At 38.8% G+C, this 21,682-nt stretch overlaps 1 protein-coding gene and 1 long non-coding RNA gene across 2 annotated transcripts in view; one reads left to right on the top strand and one right to left on the bottom strand.

The window, feature by feature from the left end:
• Positions 1–21,682, bottom strand: part of LOC135252006 (uncharacterized) — a 364,708-nt gene that overhangs the window by 147,898 nt on the left and 195,128 nt on the right. The gene's annotated exons all lie outside the window — the stretch shown is intronic.
• filip1l (filamin A interacting protein 1-like) overlaps positions 8,023–21,682 on the top strand; it is a 118,340-nt gene continuing 104,680 nt past the window's right edge. Inside the window, exon 1 of the mRNA XM_064329865.1 lies at positions 8,023–8,246. The gene's annotated coding sequence lies outside the window, so the exon portion shown is untranslated. The remainder of the gene's footprint in view (positions 8,247–21,682) is intronic.

Here is a 21,682-nt window from a genome sequence, read left to right as displayed (position 1 = left end):
CCAGTTTTGCAGCCCCTGGGACAGAAAGCATGTGAGGTACAACCTTGAACGCTCTGTGTCTCTGAGAAAACACTGCAGAGGCTGAGTGTGATACGTAGATGGAATCCAATTCTTCCATTCCTAGAGTCCTCAGCATAGCTGGGAATGACGTGCATTACCCCTGGAATTTATGGCAATATCCCCCTGTGACAAACTGTGCTAAAGGAACCTCCGGCTCACCAGCGGTCCAGTCTACCCAAGCTTACAATGATGAGATTACAAAAACACACTTACTTGAGCATTTCGTATTGTAATAATTAATATTTTGGAATGTTACCTGTTTCTCTTAGTGTGAATTTAAGTGCTTTCTGAATGTTGGTTCCTTGGTTTGTACAATTATGCTAATGGATTTCTGCTAATTGTTCATTTGCACATTCGAGCAAATGGAAACTATTGTAATTTAAAAAAAAAGGAGAGAATACATATGACATACCTTGACTGCATTTAAAATAGAGCCATTCACTAAATAAGTAATTATAAGGAAAATTCTCTGTGACTAAACGGAGACTGAGGTTTAATCTCTGTAATCATTCTGTAAGATATCCTTGTCAAGTGTAATCACTCTGAACTGAGAAACGATTCTGGAGTTGCAGAAGTAATGAAGCCACTCTAGTTTATCACAAGCAGCACACATTTCCTTTTGCTGTTTCTCTTCCAGTAATCTCTCGTAATGACCTTAAACATGCAGATGGCATCTGGTAGGTGCAGAACAAAAGAAAAAGGAACATTATGTCTGCATCCGCACCATTTCAGCCCTGTCTTCATACACATTTCTTTCCCAGAGAGCAAGAATGCAAGAATTCATGTTCTCACTGCACCTTGATCACTTCACCTGCTTGTTGTTGACTAATTATCACAGCAACTGTAAAGTTAATAAAAATGCTACGTGAATGAATTTGAAACATAAGCGTGATTTATTCAATAAAAAAAGTCCTACTGAAACCACAGATCACCCAGTTAAAGATGTCTGTCAACTTTATTGTGGGGTTTTGAATAGCCTGCCACATGGCTGGCACTAGGCACCGAATGCCTGTTGCTGCATACCAGTGTACTGACCCCCTGAAATGGACAACAGGTGGCCTTTGCAGGCTGTATCCTACGGGGTCTCTATGACAACCACAGGCACACACAGAAGCTGGCCATTAATAACCTGAGAGGGGAGCCCTCAGTGTCATTTTGACTGTTAAACAGGATTGCTTCTTCCCTCTTAAGGGATTATGAATTATGTTTTTGCAAGGATTTATGAGGGCAATTTGAGAGAAGGGGTTTGAGTGACAGCTTGATCTCATGCCCTAGAGTGGAGGAAGTGCCCAGTTTTGCATGTTCCCTCTTAGTTGCTGTATGTATGGCCTTTTTGATGTGACAGCCCATTTGTCATGCTTCACAAAAACACGTAAATCGATACCCCTTTGCTCTGTCCCTGTATTCGGGGCTCCTGCTGTTTTTCATTGACTTAGCAAAAGTAAAGTGACTTTGGAATGTTCTTCTCAGCCTCAGATGCAGTTTGCGCCAAAACACAGCAGCTGCGCAGAGTTCAGAACTGCATTCTGCACAATAAAATCCTCTGTTCATTCAACTGAGAACACCCTAGTTTTCCACTGAGCATTTTTCTGTTTGATTCTGCCAAAATCTTGGTACAAGAGAGAGGTCCCTTGGGGGGCAATACCTTTGAGAGTGAGGAGACATGAGATTGGGTGAGGGCATGAGCCTGGGAGAAGCAGCTGGTGTAGGCTCAGGATTTTGACATGTGTCTGTGTTGTTTTTACAGTGTACCAGGCTCATAACAGTAATGGAGTTTATGCTCGTTTATCCTAACATGCAGAGTATCAGAGACAGAGGGAAAATTGACTGAAATGGATATGGCAGCAACAGAGTCAAAAGTTTACAGCCGGAACATAAATTCAAGGTCTGGATTCACAAGTGGATGCACGTGGAGCAGGCCAAAGTTCCCAGAATGCTGTGCTGCACTATCCAATCTACCTCAGATTGATGTCTGACAGACTAAGATATTGCCTTATTATCATGCTGTTCAATGATGCTGGACACAGAAAATATTATCCCAAGGAGGATTTTTGGCTGTAATTTTAGCATTTAATTGGAATAAACAATTAATCTGACATCCTAAATATTTTACATTACATTTCCTGCCCCCCTTATGGCTTGCTTGCAGCATCCCATTCACAATATCAGACATAACACACAAAGACAAATCATAATATATTACATTTTACGTTACATTTATTTGATAGAAGTTTTTATCCAAAGAGATGTACAATAAATGCATACTGAAGATCATTGGAACAACTACAAAACATAGGTCCGTTAAGGAACAATTCTCATGAAGTAGCTGTTATCCATAGCCCTGAACATCAAGTGAAGTTCACGCTGTAAGCATAGGCTAAGTCAGGAAAGTTATGGAAAATCAAACTAGAAGTGAGGCATGATTATAAGAGATGATAAAGAGCTACAGCATCAAGATGATAGCACAAGAGCAACACAAAAGTGCTAGATGAAGATGCAGGTGTAACATGAAAGTACTAGAAAATCAAGATAGAAGGATACAAGAGATAAGACACTGATTTGTGATTGGGAGTAACCAAGCGGCCAAAACCAGACTTCGTTTTTGAAGCTCATTTCCTGGTCTTGTTGTTCCTGGTTGCTCACTAGTGCCACTGCGGTTGGCTCCAGTATAGGTGTTTTCATATCCGGTCTCCATGTAAGTCTACGGTACAAATGCAGTCAAAATACAAAGTCAATAATTTTTTCTCACAAGAAAAAATAGTCACAATATGTGTATTTTATTCGTCTTATGACTGTCCATGGGTCGATTTTGTGATACATTGTGTCATTTGGGCACTGTTATAATATTTGTTGTGGACCAATGAGATACAGTTTGCGTCACTTCCTGATTACTGCGGAGGACTAAGCTACAGTAGGGGCTACAGTCTATGGTCACTGGGGTGGGAGGTGGCGCCTCTTGGCCTTGACATTACGGCTCTGACTCATCGTCCACAATCCACCTGTGCAAAGTCAGAAAATGCAGGCATCCCATTTCCTAGTGATTTCATTATGGTGTGTGCTATTTACAGCTGCACTAAACGACCATAAAATAATCCTCCTCTGAAGTTTTTTCGGTAGCCAAGGCAGAAAGCGTAATCAGCTAACACTTATTTGCTATATTTGATAGTCCAGTAGCCTATGCTAAAACAGTTCGCAACTTCGGCTACCAAGCCATTTGACTAGCTAGCTAACCCTAACCGGCAAATATTCAGTCTGTCAAACGTGTTTGGACAGCTTTTCAGTCGTGTACATTCCGCAAATGTCTACCTGGGCCACGCTTCACGAATGTGACAAAGCTACTATAATCCCGATTTTGGGATAAACACTGCTACATTTTCAGTGTCTTAAGGTTTATTTGCTGGATAACATACAACACATGATAAAATCACACACACAGAATTTAATGAAATTAACCATCATTGTAAGACTGGCATTTAGAAAGGAACATGTTTTTAGCATTTAAGAGACCGACAAGAGCATTTAAGCCAGTGGATCTCAGAATCGGTCCTGAGGGCTCCTTGCGTATATTGGCTTTTCTCTATTGGTTTTGATGATCTACAAGAAAAAAAAAATAAAATAATAATAATTAGAAATTCAATGTTCATTATTTTTGTCTTCATGCACCAGGTGGAAAACTTGCTCTACAAAGTGCGTTGTCATATTTACACACCTGCAGATCAGTTATTAAAATACTTGGTAGATTTGTTAATCACCGCGGACAGTGTTAATTTTTATTAATAACTTGCGAATCGATCGGTCAGCTAGCGTCACCCAGCAAGTGAACACCACAAACGGCGATGGAGTAGCAGTTACTGGCTCATTAACTGACTGTGGCGAAAACATATGGTGATAACTTGCTCGGTTAACAGCAGGTCTACCAGACAGTTATATGAAAATTACCCTAGTTAAAATCACCAGTACACATCTCTGATTGATTGACCATCAGTGTAGTCGATGTTCTTCCCCTGTGGTTCATATTGCTAATGCGTGAGCTAAACACGGATAGCCTACCTACCTACCTCACTGGCAAGCTATGCTAGCTAAGCATATTCGTTTTGCTGAGAAACATAAATTGAAGATAACTGGACATAATTTTATTATTAATGTCATACATATAACGTGATTACATGACACAGTACAGTCACGGATGGAAATTAAACTCCGTAAACATTTGAAAATATACGTTAAAACATAACGGCAGACAGTCAGCTAGCCTCGAGTTCGTTCTGCAATCGTTTGTTCAGGTTGATGGGCTTTTCCGCACCGGACTGTCAATCACATTGTAAAAATCACAGAACTGCTTAACTCTATGGTTTTGGCTTCAAATGGACACCCATTGACTCACGGAGAGTCAATGGGTGACGTCACAGTAGCTTTGTCCATATTTTTTATAGTCTCTGGGAGTAACCCTGTGGAGGAGTAGCATTAGAGTTACTCAAGGTACAGGTTGAAGAGATCAGTGAACCAGTCCAATTTTCATTGAATATTTACATATTTTTATTTTTCATTGAATATTACATTGCCCAATTTATCGATTGTTTAACATGATAACGCTCTCATCCATTAGAAGAGAATGCAGCTACTTGGGGTTTGGATATGCCAATCATAGTAAGGTGCTCAACCGTCAGTCTATAGATTGATTAAAATTTCCATTAGTTTGGATATTTACTCACGTCTGTCTCACATTTAGGAGACTAATCCAACTGCTAAATCCGCCCACCTCAACCCATAGTTCCGCCACTGGTTCAACAAGAATGCAACCTCCTTCTCCTTCTGCAATTGCCCACGTGGTTCACTGCTCAACCGTATGTTAAAATTCTTGACGAAACCATAGCAATTGTACATTTATGCGATCGGAAGGACAATTAGCAAGGGAGCTAATCCAAATGATAAACCCAAAGACCGGTGAGATCACCATGACTTAAACCCCCAACACCAATAGTGTGCTTTCATTCAAAGATGCAAACTCTCTTTTAGAATCTGAGTGTTGACTGAACAAATGCGAGGAGGACATTAACCACAAAGAAATCAAGGACTTAAGAAGAGATAACGAGGGCTTGATAATCACTGTTGAAACCTTGACTAAGGAAATGAACAATATTGTCATGAAAATAAGACCATGAAAGAAACCATACTGGACATACAAAAATGCGCAGCATGCGTGATAACTTAATTTTCTCTGGGATCCCTGAAAATAAATCCGAAAACCCAATAAACACGATTAAAGATTTTATGCGAACCGAACTAAAGCTTCCCTCTGAAACTGTTGACAATATAAATTTTCACCAGGCTCATCGCCTTGGAGTTACAGCAAAGAGGGGGCCTCGGCCCATCATTGCAAAGTTTGAACATTACCAAAAAAAGGAGCTGGTGAAAAGCAGGGGCAGAGAATTAAAAGGAACTTGCTATGGCCTCAATGATCAATTCCGTCTTGAAATAAACAAACAAACGCCGCAAGAGGCTCTATCCCATTCTTAAACACCATCGAGCAGAAGGGAAAAGAGCTTCAACCACCGTGGATAAATTGTACATTGACGGCCAACTATTCTGTAATCTCAAGATTACTCTGTGGCTTTTCTAAATGGAAAAGAAATTACACCCGAAATGCGAGCTACCTGTACAAACCAGTGTTTTCTCTTTTAAATTTTTTTTTTTAACTTAACCCCATTTTTAATCTATTTGTTTGATTATCTGCAATATCTCGTCTTATCTTTCATTTTTCCATGACTCCTACCATTTTCCCCTTTTCTCACTCCATTTTTTCCCCTGCTCTCTTTCTTATGGTAAATGGTAAATGGACTGCATTTATATAGCACTTTTATCTATATATTTATATATCCAAAGCACTTTACAATTCACCCATTCAAACACACACTTACACGCCAACAGCAAAAGGCTGCCATGCAATTAGGGGTTAGGTGTCTTGCTCAGGGCGGGGGATCAAACCGGCAACCCTCCGACTGTGAGACAAAGTTTATAAGTTGGAATGTCAGGAGTGTTAACTTGTTGGCGAAGAGAGTCAAAACACTCACCTTCAAAACTTTAGAGGAGACATCTGTCTATTGCAAGAAACACACACCAAAAGAAATTACACACTGGGAAAAAGATTTATCAAGACTGATCTCAATTTCTGGAAACAAATTTGTAGCAACATCTACTCCATGACGAACAACTCCCGACTACAGCTAATCCAGTATACGATTATGCACAGAACACACATCACCAATCGCAGAATGCACCTCATGGGCTTCACCGATACAGATATCTGTCCACAATGCACCCTCAACACAATAGATTGTTATTGTCACTCTTTTTGGCAATGCACACCAACCCAAAATTTCTGGAAACTGTAACAGTTGAACACTCCAAATTTCTGGGTCACAGCATTCCAATGTCCCCATCTCTTTGCTTTCTAGGAGATCTCACACCCATCAGTCATCTTCACAAATATCACAAAACCATACTTATCACCTTGACTATAGCCAAAAAAACAATACTTCTTGACTGGAAATACAGGCACAAACTCTCAATGTTCCAATGGCTGAATTTGTTAATAGACTATCTCTCAATGGAACAAATCACAGCTAAAAACAATAAACAATCCACACAATTCAGTGATACCTGGGAACCCATCCTCGTAAGTCTGAACTTGCAGACAAATTGACCCCCCCGGCATTCCTTTCCTTTCTTTCCTTCCCTTTTTTTCTTTGTTTTTGTTATCCATTACCACTACTCATCTGCTGTCATTATTATTATTATTATAATAATTATTTGTTATTACAGTTATCACTTATTATTCATGATTATTAGCGTTATTATTATTACTCTTACTGTTATTATTATTATTGTTATTAGTAATGCTATTATTACTCTCACCACTTACGATTTTTTATCATTGTAACTATTATTATTATTATTATTATTATTATTATTATTATTATTATTATTATGATTGATGATTGAAGATTATTATTACTACTGAACTGCAACACAGTGGTTCTGAGGTAGTCTGAACTCATATGAAAATCGATGTGATGTTTTGAGTTGTATGTTTATCTATCAATAATGTTTTAAAATTTTTATTTAAAAAAATTAAGTAAATGATACAGCTTTGGGCTTTCCATAGCAACATCCACCAGGTTCTTGTCTCAGCGACTCAGAGATGCAGAATGTGCCATGAATGTGACCTCAGCTGCATGCAGCGTCTTAATAAAAGCACTCAGGCCCTGACCCCTGCCGTGTCAACTTTCTTACCTGTGTCAACCCAATTGACCATAGCTACTGCTGCTGTCCCTCTACTCTGTACAGTTCACTTACAGTATTACTGCATGAAAGCCTTCTGATACAAACTGGATCCCACCTCTTCAGATAGCCTCTTGGCTCCTCTCCCATCTTAACACCCTAACACTTGGAATTAAAATTAATTTGGTGATTGTTATGGTATTGGTATTATTATTCATGTCATTGCATGTATCACTATGTCCCACCACATCCCTCACTTCTCTTACCCTTTGGGAGAGTCCTGGGTTCCTGTCTGACCATCTGGTTATGTGGAGAAAGAGACAGAGAGAGGGAAGGCAGGAGGGAGAGACAAAGGGAGGTAGGAAAGGAGGGAGAGATGGAGAGAAAAGGCAAGATACAGAGTGAAAGAGAGTGAGCAAGCGATAGAAACACAAACAATGAATGAGAGGCTAGAGAGACAGTGAGAACAAGAAAGAGGCAGAGGTGTGAGGAGAAGTGAGAAGCAAGGCTGGTTAGTTTAAATTTAGCAAGCATGCCAGGATTTCTGCATGCCAGGTCCTTCCTCCACTGCACTTTACTATCCCTCTTTACAGCCTTCTGTCACAGAATTCCCCTCCCTTCCTCCCCCCCGTCCCTGTGACACACTCCCTCTTCTCTAAAAACCTACAGGAGAGCTATAGCAGTGGGAAAATCTTCGCTCTCCCCCTCCCATGGCCATGCGTGAATCAGGCTGAGGGAACCTGAGGACACACACACACTCACACACAGTAAGGCTGAGAGACAGACCGGGAGCGTACTACTGGATAACAATCCCTCTCTTGACAGCGAGAAAGAGCTGCACACAGCGATATCGTCATTAAAGGCATTAGCAGCCAGGGATCGACTCTGGTACAGAGCATCGTGAGGTAAGTCTGGAGACACCAAGGGGGGGTGCAGGCTTCCAACAGAGCTCCTCTCACAAACGTTTCAGTTTCCATTTCTTTTTCATTAATTCATTCACGTATCTTTGTGTCTGTTGACTCATTTATGGTGATCTCAGAGCTGCGTATACTCCAAGCAAGTAGGAATGTAGATGAGGTGGAGCTGCTTGGTGATTTTTGTGGTGTAGTAGCTTGATGCTCTCATATGTGCAGCAGTGTAAATCAGAGAGAGGTACTTGCATGAGATGTGTGTGAGCATGCTCGCAGTTCTGCAAATCACTCGAGGTATGTAGGTACGTATGTCTCCTGTAGATCAATGCTGAAATCACTGTTCAAGAAGGTGCTGCAAATTGAAAATGTGCCATATGTCAGAGGCTTCATTGGATATCAGTGTTTGGATGTGCATAAAGCTCTCATTCGTGTCATTTCCCCTGATTTTTCTAGTCTAAAATAACCAATTCATCATTTTTAAATGAGGTACAAGAGACTTGTGTGAACAAAAAGGACTCAAGTGAACCATGTAGTAGCTTGTTTGAGCATATTATTCAGCAAAGTGGCAAAGTCAGGAGCGTTGCCACAAAAAAACCAGCTGTCTACCATTAATAATGACGTGCATGTGTGTCTGTGTGTGTGCGCATGTGCTATGCAGTATGCACTGTAAATAGCCGCATGTATACAAATAGCCACACTGATAGCAGAGGAAGCCTTGGGGAGCTGCAAAATGCCAGCTTGTACAAGCTGGGGGTCTTGGGGCCTGCAAGGCTTGCGTTTCAGGCCTTTAATCATCCTTGTTCTGGGCCCTCAACTGTCGGAAGAGATTGATCCATGAGGGTCTCATCTCATGTGTGTGTGCGAGTGTGTGTGTATGTCAGTGTCCTCTAGGATTACTTCATTTTGATATTTAAATTCTTTGTTTAAATATGAGCCTAATTTCGAAATCCATTAAGTGATGTTGAAGAGCCAACATTTTTAAGCCCAAATTTTATGCCAAATCTTTTTAAAGGTACTATAGTGCTTTAGTATAGTACCTAACATAGCTTATTGTGTACTTCGGTGTTTTGGTCTCCAGAAATATTTTCAAGTAAATTCTTTCAGACAATACTGCTTTCTCTGGAGCTTGATGTCCTGAATTCAGTGGTGAATGGATCACATCTTTATGCTCAGATCAGCAGGTATCAGAATGAATTAGAATGTGAAACTCTTGCAACCTTTCAAAATCTGTAGGTCTGTCACAACAAAGCCCATGGGTAGTCGGTTTCTAACACTAATGTCATTCTCTGTGTCAGCCTTACAGTTCGTCTCTGAGTATGATGCTGTTTTCTCTCTGCGACTGTGCTCCTGATCAGCCTACACAAAATATGTCTGAGCATGGATGCTTAATTACAATTTCAATGTAAAAATAATGAAAATCCCAAAGCTTTCAATGAGAAGAGAAGAGCACTCTGCTTCAGAGTGAATGACAGTTGTGGGGAAGTGGGACGGTGTGGTATTTGGAGGGGTGGGACATTTTATGATTTTCTCAAACACACTGATGTGTGTGTGTACGGTATGTATGTGCATGTTGTGAATATGTATATTCAGTGTTCATGTTCACCATGGTATTGTTTTGACCTGTTACCCGGGGTAAATAGGCAATAAAAAATATACTAGCCCAATTAATCTGGAAGCAAAAAGCAAAAACTACCCAGGGTGTGTTTAAAGGAAATAATTTCTTAATTGTATGGGAAACCCTTAAGCATTGCATTTAAGTGGTTTTAGTGAAGACTTGTCATTACAGCATTGAATGCAAAAGCAGTATTTCACGTTAGGCATAGAAAACAGGAAAACCATGTATAAATGATTAATTCTTCTTTATCTTCTTTCTTTTAACAGTAATACTTAAGGAAACTCAATTTTTCTGTTTTAATTTAAGACTGTTTGAGTAAACAGAAATTAGCTAGATTTAAATTTGCCTGGCTGAAATGAATGTAAAATATAAAGTCATCATTCTTCGACATATACTGTATAAATATGTGTGTATATATGCCCATGTAACATAAAGATATTGTTACTTTTGACTCCCAAAATAATATTATGAAACAAAAGCTTAAAACCATAACAGGATTAATTCTAGTGAATATTTTTTAAGATTAACACTAGTTAATTAAACTATTGATATGAGAAAAAAAAAACATTTTCTATGATAATTTAACATTTTTAACTAGGTTATTAACATAACATTAAATGTGTATGAGTGCTTGTGTAATACATGAAGTCTTCTCACTAGAACATAATGAAATGATTAAATCCGTGAGCTGGACTGGTATATCTGTGGCTTGACTGCTTCAAACTCCCACCTGAAGAACCCAGCTTGAACTCCTGAACTATACCTGCTACTACCCCATAGCTTGTACATACCTTCATTACATGGCGGAGAGACATAATAAATGGAAGCTATTAAGTTTAAATGGGGAGGGGGTAAATGTGAATACACCACATATGAGTGGGCAGATATACATTAAAAATTGCACCAATGCACCCCCGTCACACACACACGCGTACAGTTCACAAACACACACGCACATATACTTTTTTGTTTATTGTTTTTTTGTTGTTGTGGTATACTGATCGTATATTGGTTGTGCCTTTTTTATTTTACAATTACGTTTTTCTACTCATTTGCTCAATTAAATGGTCCCAGCACTAATTTGGACAGGGAGTACTTATGCTTTCTGGCACCTTGAGTACTTCTACTGAGAGGGATTAAGTTGCTCTTGGAGTTTGCACAGGTTATCTGTATATCAGTGTAAATATGTTCAATCAGCATAGAGTACATGGTCAAAAGTAACTCCTTTTCCAAAGGAGGTACTGTGAACTCTCAGTCGATTAGCTGCTGACACGTGACAGTGTCCAGTTGTTTGTTTCTTTGGCATAATGTCAGAGGGCAGCCAAGGACACGTGGCAGTGACAGGGAGAAGCTCATGTGGAACAGAAATGTCCCATCCCATCACCTCCTACCCCAACGGAGGATGGGAAGGTTTCACCGGCCTTCAACACCATCATTACTGCCCTGGATACACTGCATGTGAGGGCATGCCACGACCATGATCCATAGAAATATGGGAAAATGAAGATGTGGGATAGTAAGAGACTGGAAGCTATTGTTTAATCTACTGTTTCTATTGTATTGACTGTGTAGTCACAGTGCAAAGACTGACTGGAGAATCTTATTTTAAAGCTGATTGTTTGAGGGTGACTCTCAGACCCGACAAATTGGCCCCTGTGAACAGATTTGCACTTTGTGGGAAAGAAGCTCAACGAAAAAAAGTTGCTGTTTCTTTTCAACTGCCTTACCTTGGCCTGTCTCTTGCAGTACTCTAGATTACAGCTTCGAGTTAGAGTGGTGACCTACGATCAGTTTTCCCTGGTCCATTGTCTAATATTATCCTTTTTGAGCTAATAATGGCAAAACTGGCAAAGGCACTCCTACCCTAAAATACTTTATGAATACAAGCCCTGGAGTGCCCCTGTGTATGCTTTTTCTTCCAATCTTAATAGCAGTTCATTAAGTACTTGTAATGTCTAATAACAGTTTATTTATCCTCTTATGTTAGAAAGAGCTATGCAGGCTACAACAAAATTATATTCCATATTTATTTAAATATTTAATAAATAAGAATAGTTCTCAAACAACTAATGCAGATAAATTTTTGGTAAAGTGCTGTGGCAAATAATTAAAAAAAAAAGAGATTATATTATTCATTATTATTATTATAATTATAATTACATTTTTTATTGATACATTTTCAGACCTATAGCCAAAATCAATAAATTCTTGAATGTGGATACCTGATCAATGAAACCATTTGTGGAAAATCAAAAGTTCAGAGACAAATAACCTCCAGATAGTATCAAAATCTGTGTGACCCTTTCTACCCTGCCCCCTAGTGGTATGGGTGTGGGCGCCCATGGAATGTGGATAAAGCAAAGATCCAAAATGCCAAGCTCAACACTTGCAGGAGACCTCTTTCTGGCCAACAACAAACTTCTTCCCTTATCAACCCTCAGTGCAATAAATGGCAGAAAATAAAATGAGCCTCCCCATCCCCCAATCACTTATTACACACAAAACCCACATCACACAGTGATGTACTTGCATTGCATTCATTTTCGGTATATCCAGGGGTTAAATTGGGGGTGGACGTGGGTGGACAATAATTTTGACCGGCAGTTTTACAAATAGCTATGACAATCCAGTCCATTTTTCCTATGCTCCAGTCCATGTGTTCCCTCTAGCCAGTTACTCGCTCAACCAATCATAAATCTGAAGAAAAAAAACTCAGGCGGAACAGTCGTTTATATAGACAGGCACAGAAAGAAAAATATTGTTGATTGTCTTGATTGTTTGGAAGCGGACGCGGTAGGTAATTTCATTAACATGTAATTTCATCTATGCAACATTTAAAAGAGAGATGAATAAACTGCCCCCACGAATGCCGGCTATTATTTACGGCAACTTTGATTGCTTGAGCAAAATCAGTAGGTTGGTGGTCAGCAGCTAAGCTAGGATTGAATATTTCCCACGTACATAACATTTTATTCAGCGGCGACTGGTGAGCTGAAAATCGGTGGGGCGCAAAACTTTCCTTTAAACTAATCATTGATCTCAACCTGTTTTCATTAGTAAATTTCCTTTATAATCAAGGGTGCCATTGGATTAATCAAATGGCAAGTAGCCTAACACACAGTGTCTTCAGACTGTGTTAGGGGGATTAAATCAGAAATTCAATTTATCCGTTAAAAATCCGTTTTAATCACCAAGTAGTCTACACTTAACAAACAAGATACACCAGTCTGTTATTTATCGTGTTAGCTTTCGGAATAACCAGCAAAAACAAAACCTGCACTTCAATTTTGTTTACAATCTACGCATTGCAGATATTTGCCATGAATACGAGTGCGGAGAAAAAAGTGCATGTATCCGCAAATAATGTTGATTAAAAATGTGCACAATTTCGTACTGCAAATGAAAATAAATGTAGGCTATAAGGCCTAGGCTACTCGCTAAAACTGCCTACTTGGGGAGAGCTGGCTATATATGATAGTATTGAGTAGCCTATTTTGTGGATTAATTGTATTGATACTCAAGAAAAATCAGGGGAAGATTCCGCCACTGCTTAGTGATTAAAAATGCGATTTAGAAAAATCAGTTATCATTTAATCTCCCTAACACAATGCGAAGAAGCTGTGTCCCTTTCCAATTGATTAGTCAGATGTTTGCATGCTTGTTAATCACTGAAAATTAATTAAAACAGTTTGAGATCAATGATTAGTTTAAAGGAAAGTTTTGCGCCTCACCAGTTTAAGAAAGATGGATAAAGGAGGAAGAAAGTGAGGACAAGAGGAGGATGACCAATTATTTTAGTGGGTAAAAAAAATTCTCAGAATTAATGACACTCAATAAACTTGAAATACATTATGTAAAAGCTTGCATCAATAGTATACATTCTTTTTAAACATTGTTTTCCTTAATTACAATTATGTGCACAATACATTAAAGATACAATTATTTTGAGCTGAGACATTCATTGGTTTGTACCTTTTTTCACCCACCTCCCACTGGATCTCAGGGTCCACCCACCTCCTAAATCCCAATTTAACCCCTGGGTATATCCAATACTTGCATCTTTATGGCTCTTTTGTCAATGTAAATGCTAAAGCCGTCACCTTGATCAGGTGCTACTTTAATACAGTAGTATTTTGTATAGCAGGCATTTGCTTATCTGAACAGCTATAAGTTTACTTATAGATCAATCGATTAATGGAACAAATTAAACAAATTGTATCAATGGGTCCAGCTATTCACAAGGGGGCATGTGTAAAGTGGATTGTGCTGACAAGTAAGGAGTGCGTGCAGCCTGGAACTAGGTAGGTCTTAGAACAACTTACCATTGTGCCATAAAATGGATTTATAATTGTGGCAGATTGGAGAAAAAGGTTTTACACTGTGACAGAACTAATTAAAGAGCTTGAAAAAGCGGATCTCAATTAGAGGCTTTATTTTCATATTTATACAATGGATATTTGCTCGAAGATAGGATGCTAGACAAAGCAATAGCCCCACTGGTGGGCATGTTAGTTCACTGAAAAAAAGAGTTTTGTGTTTGCCTTATTATTTCATTTTATTCCACACCAACATTCTGTATGCTACTCCTCCTACAGCTTTTCAGCTAGACCTATCAAGTTTGACAAGTAGCTTCACCTAGCTGCTTGTGCTTTTTCTGTCAATATCATAAATATATTTTTTTGATATTTACAATTTCACATCGGAAAGTATCCCATTGATTGACATTGATGGAACTTTCAGAAGGTGAACATTACACTCTCATCTGCAAGCTACAATCGGCTTCTGCAGTTGCCACAGACACAGATAGAAGCTTTGCAAAAGAGAGAGACTATCGGACTCTGGCAATGTGAGTAACATTCTCAGCAGTAATGTTAGCAGGAGCAATGGGAGTTCAAGCCAAACTAATATTAGTTTTCTGCTATAATTCGTGCCAGCTAACATACGTATTTCAACATTCAACATAGCTTTAATTCTTGTAAGATATTATGATATTGACCCTCAAAACATGTTCAAATTGATTAGCTTCTGTTATCTGTTAATCATACGTGATTTTGAGTGAAGAAAACTTGTTTTGTGGTGTAGATAACATGTTCAAAACATTTTCTGAAATGTGTAATTTGGAGAGGTTATGGGACATCTTGGAAAAACTTTCACTGCTTTTAGTTATCAGCACAATTTCTTTTACAGTGGTGGGAAGGATGTTGGGGTAAATTTTTATAATAATTTTGACAGTAGCTCATGAATTCTGTGAAATAAACAGTGTGAAATACCCAGGTCTGGTTAGTAGTTACCAAATAAATGAACTAATGTATCTTATGTTTTCATCAAAACATAAGATAACTCATAACTTATAATTAGTTAACCATAACAAAATACATTAATTGTTTTTTTTTTTTTAAATCCCACTATGAACTGGCCTTAACTGATGTAGTGTTAACATGAATTAATGATGTACAAATACATTAACAAAGCTGTACTGATTTTACAGTAATCTGTACGGCTAGTTAGTAGTTAACAACTACATTAGTTAAAGCCAAAATTGTAGTGTTACCCCCATAAGCATAGGTTTCATAAACTTACTGAATGCTGTAAAAAATTTTTTATTGAGGGACACTACTCGGTTGAAATGTTCATCCTCAGAAGGAGTGTGGGGTACATAAGGAGTGTGCCTGTCTGAGGCAGCCACATGAGATGGGATGATGGGGGTATTGGGGGCAAGTTCCCCATAGAGAATTGAAGATCCCTTTTAGCTCAGGGATAATATTTCCTCACAGAAGGCAAGCTCTGGGAAGTGCATTCTATTTTTACCCAGAAATAAATGCTGCCACCCACCATATAGATCCAGAAAGGCATGCTGTGGGGCACTGGAAGATGTTTGTTTGTTTGTTCTTTAACATTCTTCTCAGTCTCAGAGACCTGGTGAGGATTTTTTTAAAAATCTGGTGCTCCTGTATACTATAGTTGAGGCCAAAAGTTTACATACACCTAAGCTAAATATATTCAATTTCAATTCTCAGTTTCAATAACCAGGGCCTGCCCATGGCATAAATGCTGTATGCGGTTATTTCGGGCCACATGACCACGAAGGGGGGGCCCCACACGATCCAATGTTTATCTAAGGTAAATAACATTATTTTCGTAATTACGTTATTCATGCCCTATCGCGGAACTAGCAGTATAAATGTTAAATGGAATGGCAACAGAACATTTCATAACAATGTAATGTAAGGAGGATTTTACCAAGCTAACCCCCCAACCCCCCCCCCCCCCGCTCCCCCCCTGCTCGACATACTCCAACAAACCACCCCCCCCACGCAACAGACTCCAACAAAACAGACACTGCATTGTACAAGTAGGGGGCACAAATTAACTCCCAGGTCTAAACAAACTTTGGTCTGAAAGGTTCAACTGAACACCAAGACAACATAAAAGGAACTAGTGAAGGAGTTGGGGGCATCACGTACCAAAGTATCTACATCCACCATTAAGAAAATCCTAGATTGTAATGGCTGTCACGCAAGGAAGTAGTCCCTACTCCAAGACCAGCATAAAAGAGCCAGAATGAAGTTTGCAGGTGATCACCAGGATGAAGACCTAGCCTTTTGGAGGAGTGTTCTCTGGTCAGATGAAACAAAAATTTAGCTGTTTGGCCATAATGATCAGGGCTATGTATGGAGAAAAAGGGCATGGCATTTAATCTGAAGAACACCATCCCAACTGTGAAGCATGGGGGTGGCAGCATCATGTTGTGGGGGTGTTTTGCTGGAAAAGGGAGTGGTGCACTTCAGAAAATAGATGGCATCATGAGGAAGGAGGATTATCTAGATATACTGAAGTAACACCTCAAAACATCAGCTAGAAAGTTAAAACTTGGTCGCAACTGGGTCGTTCAGCAGGACATTGATCCTAAGCATACCACCAAAGCTATAACAAAATAGCTTAAAGACAACAAAGTGAAAGTATTGAAGTGGCCATCACAAGGCCCTGACCTGAATCCCATAGAAAATTTGTGGACTGAACTAAAAAAAACATGCCAGCGTGTGGATACTACAAGCATTGTTTCTCCTGAATATTTTTTCCATTGAGTTCAACAGAAAAATTAATCAGGAGAAACAATGCTTGTAGTATCTACTGCATATCTGGCAGCAGCACAATGTTTTGAGGCTCATTTGATACCTTGTACCCTTGATGACTTAAAGCCATTTAGCTAACAAATGTGTTCCATACTGTATCAGCATAATTTACAGCTGAATCTAGTCCCACCCCCAAATTCCCATAGAGGTCCATTCAAATGCAAAGAGTTTTTGTATCGCTTGTAGGACAACCTGACAATAAGATATCCAGACTCTGATGATGTTGATAGGTCACAGACATCAGGAAGTCATGGCATGCAAAGGATATGCAACCAAATACAAAACATGACTCTTATTTGACATTATATTAATTTGTCAAAAACACTGAAATGGGGGACTATGTATAAAAATTGCTGTAATTACTACATGGTGATATAAGAATGTATAAGAATACCCTTTAATAAAAGCTCTGAGTCTGCACTTTGACCACGTGTGCATTGTTTGATTACAAACAGAGAAAATAAAAAATGAAATCAGAAAAAATCAGGTGGTTTTAATATTGTGGCTGATCGGTGTATATACTGAAGCAATGGACCTTGCTCAAGAATACAACAGCAGTGTCTGGCTGGAGCATCAAACCTGTGACCTTTAGGTTATAAGACCAACTCCCATTATACTACACTGCCGCCTGAGATGAGTTACCTTATGAATGGTATATATAACAAACGGTATAAGAAATCACTCGTTAAAGTGGTGGGTGAAGTAAAGTGTGATAATGTGTAGGAAATTTATTGCACTGGTGTACTTTTCTCATGTTCAGTACTAGTAGTTAAAATTATGATTGAGTCATGATTTGAAATGTAATGTTTTAATGGGGAGTTTCAGACAGTACATACATAGTAATTGTTTGTATGTGGGTAGATAGAGAACAGGGTGAGGTAACATGAATGTAGAAATGTGTTTTTTTCTGATAAGAATGTTTTCTACAGTAGCCAATTGGAGAAATATAGTTGGTAGAAATGGCACAGTGGTCAGATGGTGTAACTTTTTAAGAAAATAAATACATTTGCCATCATGAAATGCATATGGCTGGCCGTGAGTGACTTTTGGTAAAGCAAATATAAGTGTAAGAAAACGTTAGTGTAAAATATGAAAATATCTGGTTGAGGGCAAGGTGGGATTTGATCTTTCAACCTGGCTTTCTAGTCTGTAACTTTGGCAGTGCGCCACCATGACATAACTATTCAATGTGTGAAATTTCATAGTTCGTAGTTTTAAAGAAAAACACAGGCCAGTAAGCACAGCTGAGCTCCGGTTGAATCCATATGGCCTGGCGATATTGTAGCCGGTTAACTGAATGTCTAGATGGTACGTCATAATGTAGTGTGTATGTTCGGTGAACGCCGGGTAGATGTGGTGCAAAGGCAATTGTTGAGAAGTAATAGACAATTATTAGTGAGCAACAAAGCATGTTTAAGAAACTTGCTTGAGGCAGGGCTTGAACCTGTGACTTCATGATCCATAGACAATGTGGAGACATTTTGTTTGTGGGATAGGCGGCAGGAAAAAGAAGGAGAAAATGCAAAATCCCTTTAGTTTGGGGCTTTATTGTGTGGACATGTGAAGTTGTTCATGAATTCTGTCTGTTGAAATGGGGTGAGAATGTACAGAATTTAATGTTTTTAATGGCTGAGTGTCTGTGGCTGTTGTGGGGAACCCTGAAAAGTGCCAAACTCTCGGTGCTGTAAAGTTATGGGGCATGCCACCCCGCCAAGGCGTAACTTGGCGGGATGGCATACCTGGCATCTCAACGTTCATTTTGAGTATGTGAAAAGTATAGCAAAAATTTCTGAGTGCGCATAATTGGTTGAGGTTGCTCCTCATGTTGTCATCTGAGCAAATGGTGTGATTGCAAGGAATTATGTCTGATGACACAATCATGATAGCAGCTCCTTCTACTTTTAACTGACATGTTATTGAACATTAGCATGCTAGGTACTTTTGAGGCAAATTCAAAAGCAAGGCACATCGCCATTACAACCTTTGATGACAAAATTATAAAGGAAAATATGAAACAAAGTGCATCCCATATCTATTCAGTAAGGAATCCAACATTTTATCATTCTATTTGGGATGATTCCATAATGTAAAGAATGGGTAGCAACCCTGAAGGGTTAGTATGTGGGAGTTTTCTTGTGGGACTTTGCTTGGCACATTAATAAAAATATAAATGTGGACAGTAATAACTAAAAGTGGAACATTTGGAAAGAAAGCAATGACATTAAAAGGATAATTATCCAATGGTTCATGTTAAAATTTTCATTTATTGCAACCATGGATAAAAAATATATATATTAATGAATAATGTCATGTGTTTAGAACTGTTTACAAGGTTTTTTTTAACAGGCTACTCATGGCTGCAGATCTGTGGTATACTCAATTCATACTAATGTCTCTCTTAGTATGGAATAAACAGTACACAGTAGTTTACTAGTTTACACTAGTACATAATATGGAGTACTGTTACTTAGTTTATGAGGATGTTTTTATGGGTCCAGGCAGCGCAACCTACCTGGGGCCATTTGGCCTATTGTCATCAAATTAAGCTTAGAAAGTATCTGGTGAGTCTGAAGCTCAATTATTATAAAAAAAAGTTGACTTTTCGCAACAATTTGGCCACTATATAAAAAATCAACAGTTGTGGTCATGGCTATTTTTTACTAAAATAGCTGTAACTCATGAATGCTCTGTTCGATTCTCACATAATTTGGCACACAAGTACAGCACCTGATTCTGAGGATGCAAGCTCTAGGTAAACCATTTATAGCCAAAAGAAAACGAAGCAGTCCAAGTAGGGAATCATGTCGGAACTCAATGGCACAAAGAGATAGGTTTGAGTGAATTGCATGAATTCTTACAAATTTATTTCAGGTGGTAAGATAAGTAGCAATTCAATGAAATGCAATGAAGGGATAAATACAAATTTCAGAGTGTAGGAGTGTGACAAAAGAGATGTATGATTAACCATATCAAATGCTTTCCTAAAATCAATAAAAATGCATCCAGTCCTTTGACCATTGTTGATGGCAGTGTGTATCTGTTCAAAAAATAGCTAAATTATGTGCTCAAGAAAAGTAAGTTGAGTTGTTAGGATTTCTGCCTTTGATAACAGGTATATTATTGAAAGGTCTTTAATTTGACAGTAATTGTCAATCACCCAATTTAAAAATTGGAGAAGCGATTTTGAACTTTCATATGCTCTGTAGGGCTATGAGTTGTCCATCACAGTTGAAAGAAAATGAAATACAGTTTATACTTAAAATGTTCCATTTTAGTGGAGTCTTTTTACATTTCCTTTTTTGTTTACAACAAAGTGGATTTTGAAATTGATGTTGCACTTTTTAAAAAGATATAGAAAAGGAATCCAGAGGATGTTAGGTTTTTAGAATTCGAAAAGGATACCCCAAGTAAATGTATGGATTTAATGTAAAAGATTGAACATTAAACATGTTTGGGCTTCATCTTAACATAGAATAGAATTTTAGAACTCTGATTTGCAGAGAGAGAGACATCAAATAATATGATAGACAGGGGTCAAGAAATCCTTCACATCTGGTGGACTCCTGAGTTGGACAGGTTTTTTTTTTGCAGGTCACAGGTCAAAGGGTGTTATTTGACAAAAAAAAAAAATCCCTCTTTCTGAAGTGGCTTTGTTGACTCCAACGTCCTAAAACTGATGCCAGGTTTTCTCCAGGCGTGTGTTTGTTCCACTATTTGTGAAATGGCAGAGGTGATTATCAAACTGTTTTCTGCCCTCCTCTGTTTAAGGGCAGCCTGGCATGCACAGAGCTGGTCTTTGGCCTAGAGGAACAGTGTAGTATGGCGATGGATCCCAGGCCTGGGGCATGTATGGAGGAAGGGAAATGGGCTAGGGATGACTCAGTCTAGTGATTTATGATTTTTAATAATTTGCAAGATGTGTGTAATGTGTGTGTGTGTGTGTGTGTGTGTGTGAGAGAGAGAGAGAGAGAGAGAAATGAACCAGCATGGGTAACGGCTGGAAAGTGTGTGTAGTTTTGTTATTTTGTCTTTATTATTTTAGTTTGTTGTGTTTCTTTATTATTTTTACCCCAATCCCATGAGGGTGAAGGGTGAAGCTGTTTTGTTTGTTTTGTGGAGACTTGAGTCTCTCTCTTTCTAAAAGTGTTAAATAAAGTGGAAACTCCTGGATTCTCATATCTGCCTGTGTCCAACTCTTCTGTTCAGAGTGTGTGACATTTGGTGCTGAAATCCGGAACAGAATAAACAAAACAGCTTCGCCCTTCACCCTCACGGGACTGGGGTAAAAATAATAAAGAAACACAACAAACTAAAATAATAAAGACAAAATAATGAAACTACGCACACTTTTCAGCCTTTACCCGTGCTGGTTCGTTGCTCTCTCTCTTCGCTTCTTTCTCAGTCACGGACCCCTACTGGTTAGAAAGCACACTTTAAATACCTGGATTAATTATGTTTGCACTCCAGGTGCGTGTGCCTACTAAACCAGTAGGCATGGTCCTCAGACTGCCCGAACCTCTCCCACAAACCGAGCCCTGCCACAAGACGGTTCTCTATAGCATGGGTGTGGCAGAAGAATGATAATAATTCAGGGCACATGGTCTGCTAAAAATTATGGATAGCATTTACACAGCGCTTTTCATAATCTGAAAGCACTTTAGATGAAAAATGGGGAAACTCAG

Source organism: Anguilla rostrata, chromosome 3, assembly GCF_018555375.3.
Source record: "Anguilla rostrata isolate EN2019 chromosome 3, ASM1855537v3, whole genome shotgun sequence".
NCBI lineage: Eukaryota > Metazoa > Chordata > Actinopteri > Anguilliformes > Anguillidae > Anguilla > Anguilla rostrata.
The sequence above is the reverse complement of the archived record's forward strand: the minus strand, read 5'-3'. Positions and strand labels throughout refer to the sequence as shown.